Genomic DNA, 4,672 nt, shown 5'->3' with positions numbered 1-4,672 from the left:
TTTAATAAGATTAAACTAAATATTAATGAATGATTATTAATATTTATAATATAAATAAAACTAGTTATTACATCTTAATTTTATATTTCAAACAAACACTTATCAACTTTAAGGAATAAAATAGGTCAAAATTTGTCATGCTTTGTTTTGAAAGGAAAATAGCTAATCTTCTAAATATTGTAGATGTCACACTTAAGATTGAGTTGAAAAATAATAATAAATATTTAGAAACCTAGCTTAGGCCATCTTTCTTTATTATATCATACATTATATGTTATGTTTTAACTATTGTAATATCATTTCACAATCTCTTAAATCATTGGTGTCAAGATACCTATGACTATAACACTACACTTCTTATATTTGAGTAACATACACATTTAAGGAACTTGGTTACACTATTACATTTAAATTGACACGTGTTTTCATTTTTAACAATCTCTCACACAGTTTATGTTGGAATTAGGTTAGTGATTTGCCTATGTATATTGTTTTAAATGTATTCACCACCCTAAAGAACACATTAGAATCTCAAAACTAGTTTTTAATGTCACCCTTGCAACTTTGGATCAACCCTATGTCCACCATTAGCATCACCTTTTCCATTAAGTCTTTATTAGGTACATTATACCTTATCCTAACACTTAATGAGATACAATTGTATCAATATTGGTTTTGATTTTATCCTTCCTTCATATTTAATTATCTTATTCTTATTACAAGTTTTGAAATGAATGGAAATAAGGCTCATCAACTTGTATGGGAAAACTATGAAACATGGGTCTATTTTTTCATTAATTACCTTCAAGAGGAAAATGAACCACTTAGCTCAAGGATTCTTGAGCACAAAGTGAATTTTTAAGTAATCATCTATGAAGGGGTTGAAGGAAACTATGCAATTATAGGAGTTGAATGAGGAAGCTAGGTCCAGATGAGGTAAAATTGTGGCTTTATGCAAATTTAGACATACAAATTTAGACAACATAAGTTATCCAAGTTTCCTAAATGCTAAATGTGCAAATGGATTCCCTCAAGGTTTATAGTCCCAAGTTTGTATCTCGATGGATCACAGATCACTGACCTCTACTCTATCTTGGGATAGAGATCCAGTTGCTTTGACTTAGACACGACTCTCATTGGTAACATTGTAACTTTATGATTATAAATCAAATAATGACGATGATGGAAATAATCATATTTCAATAGTCAAAAGATTAAGTCTTATGCTTATAATGTCTCTATTCAATTATAAGAATAATTGAATGAATTCTATATAATAATCACTTATAAGATAATGAGAAATACTTTCAATTATTATTGAATCATGTTGAAAATTTATAATATTTCAAATAATATATTTATATTTTAAATTATATTGTATTATTGTGATGAATAGAATATATTTATTAGATATATAAGATACCCTTAAAGTAGATGGGTAACTTTATACTTTCAATGTATAACTACTACCTATAGTAGTGTGATCAGGTATGTAACCCATGATATTATCACTTTTCTTGATTAGTGACTTACGACACCTTGCATCATAGGATGGGACTGTACAATTAGTGAGGCCTTACTTCATAAATCTGCCTCTAAACATTATATCCTTCAAACCTATCCAATGCCTATGATATTGTTCACTAGAGGTGGGTCCATCCATTCTACACGACGTTACCCTTTGAATCTCTTACCCGTCCACTATTTCATTTCCATAGTCTTTAGTATGGAGGCAGTATTTATAAATACTTTCCATTTTCTATGTCAAATAATTTTTCGATGTCATTGGTCATTCTCATTGCAATCAAGGTCCATATGTTTTGCTCATTCGTCCATATTATCTTATGCCATTTGTCCTTCTCTTTTTCCCCTCTTATTTTATCGAGAGATACTCGATACCTATATACATGCATCAACCATAGATTGCGTCGCTCAATGTGTGACCCCTTTTCAATATGTTTAATACTTTGTTTATGTTTAGTGTGTATATATATATAAGATTTTATTTAATTATTTAATTAGGGTTTATATATTTTATTAAGTGGGATTTATATATTAATTTTTCATTAATGTAATATGTTTAATCAACAAATGATTAGAAACATAATTTGTGATTAATATTAGATTTCTTTATTTAGGGGGATATTATATCAATCACATGCATTAAAGTAAAACACATAACACAATATTTGTTACCCAAAAACCCTCCAAGATGAAGGTAAAATTGGGGTGGGGATGACACCCACAAATCTTCACTATTGCAGTAATAAAGTTAACCAGTTAAGGTTACAATGTTTGACCATAAAATATGATCTACCCTATGAGGGGTCTATCCTATTAAAAGCTTAAGAGACTGCTAGGTCTCACCTTGTTAGAGATTTTAACACTTACAAAAAAGTAAGGACTCTGTTAGGAGATTTACAAAGATCTGTTAAGACCACTCTATTAAGAGATTTATCCTAATTCAAGTCTGTTAAAACTTATTTAGCACCTGAATCTTGGTTTTCTCTATAAGATAACTTTGAGTCTTCTCCTTACTAACTGATCCTCTCCTCTGATCTTATATGTTTGTCTTTCCCTTTCACTTCACTACAATGACTAGGTCACTCAGTTTGTTAGATGATAACATAACCCTTCAATAACTTCTAATTTGATCTCAATCCTTTTCTATCAATAGATTCATGTTTGCACATAAACTCTTTTCATCTCCTTCTCTACAGGTATACAATCTAGGTTAAGATCATCCCTATATAAAGGTTTTCATAAAGAGTTTTCTAGATGATTCCATGTTTTGCCTCTTCATCCTGATTGTCGAACACATAACATAAGGATCTATGATCCACATGAAAATGTTCTACAACAACCTCTTCAAAAATTAAATATCCCTTACAAGTCGGCCTATTAATCATTTTTCCTAAAACTCAGTTCATTCCTAACTTTCATGTAAACTTTGCATAGCTTGGCCTTTACTATTTCATAATGCTTGACATTGCTGTTTCTCAGCCTTCATTATGCGCGGTACATACTAAGTGACTTGACACTTGTATTCTCAAAACTTGCTTGGTCGCTGATGAGCTTGACTCATATACAAAAATACTTTATGACCCAAAAACTTACTCGAATCTTAAAGAGCTAGGTACATACTTACTTATGTCCATGACTCTACCTATATAGAGTAGCTCGGTCACAGTGATGACCATCTGAATTTGCCTTATAAATGACTAAGTGATTGACACTAATTGACAATAATGGTTAGAGATACCAACAATCTCCCCCTTTGACATTAGTGGAAAAAATTGTCATATTTACATTGTTACAATACAATTGGATAATGAGCTCTCTCCCTAAGTTGTATGACTTATAGAAAATGCAAAAACAATACAAAAATGAATAACAAAACCATTTCACCTTTATTCAAATATGTACACTATACATTTGTGCTTCTTCTTTTTCCTTTCTTTTGTATCTTGTTCACGTCACATTACTCTGTCTCCTCTCAATTCTTTGTGCTCATCTTCACATCTCTTTCCTTCTACAGATATTATGTCTCATTTCCCCTTGTTTTTGAACATTATATGTCACTGCTACTAGGGTTGAATGGATGGAAGTAATCCATATGTTTCAATGAATTCCTTATGAACTATGGTAATCATGGACAATGCATGATCCCATGTGATTCTTGCTGCCTCTAACACATTATTCTGCAACTATATTGTTGTAGATAAATCAACTAAACTATCAGCCACTAAAAGATTATGATCTTCTATGATAAGATCCCAGGTTGTTTTCAGTTCTCATTGCATGACCTCCAAATGAGGTATCAACATTGCCTGAACAGAGATCAATTTGGATCTCATGTTGCTGTGAGCTACTTGAAGCTTGACCAATGTACCTTGAGATTTCAGTAGATTATTATAATGATCAATGCTTGATCCTAATGACTCCAAAATAATGGTGTTGGATGCCTTCATCTTAGCTCGAGTCATATTTATTTGTGCATAAATATCATGTGTAAATCTTGGCATGTCTAATACAATTGTGTACAAATGTTGTACCTTTTGTATTAACTCGATCACAATCTATGCTTTCTCCTATAATTGCACTTTCTGTTTGGAAAAAGTTATGGAAACTTTTTCCACAACCTTGGTTTCAAATCTTCTTGTCGACCAATCCATTAACTTCACATTTGATTCCATATCTCCAGCGTTCACTTGATCAATTATATTTACAAGTTGGTTTAGGATTGGTGTATCTTCTTCAAAATTATGAATCTCAAAAGCATCAACAAAAACATGCTTTACATCATATAATACTTATTTCTATTTGTGCTCCCTCCTAAGCTCTTCTTGTCTCTTCTTCTTTGCCAAAAATTCTTGTAGCAAAATAGTTTGTTACAAGGTGAGATTTTCTAGATTCAATTGTGGCATCTCAATGATTTCATCCAAATTAAGCTCACACTAATAAATTTTGACCCATTTTCGACAAAAAATGGTCAAAATATTGACCTTACTTGGTTGAATTTGTGACTAAGTGGTGCGTCGCAATTTTTGTTGTCAAAATTTAATAAACCCTCCAATTGGTGAGAATTTTGACCAAATACTTTGTCAGAATAGGCTACATTTGGTATGAGCATTATTGGTGGCCATTGGTCAAAATTTTGACCAAACTTCAT

The sequence above is a fragment of the Cupressus sempervirens genome, chromosome 3 (assembly GCF_028749045.1).
Source record: "Cupressus sempervirens isolate cs-2001-9-10 chromosome 3, ASM2874904v1, whole genome shotgun sequence".
Classification (NCBI taxonomy): Eukaryota; Viridiplantae; Streptophyta; class Pinopsida; order Cupressales; family Cupressaceae; genus Cupressus; species Cupressus sempervirens.
This window is presented reverse-complemented; position numbering follows the sequence as displayed.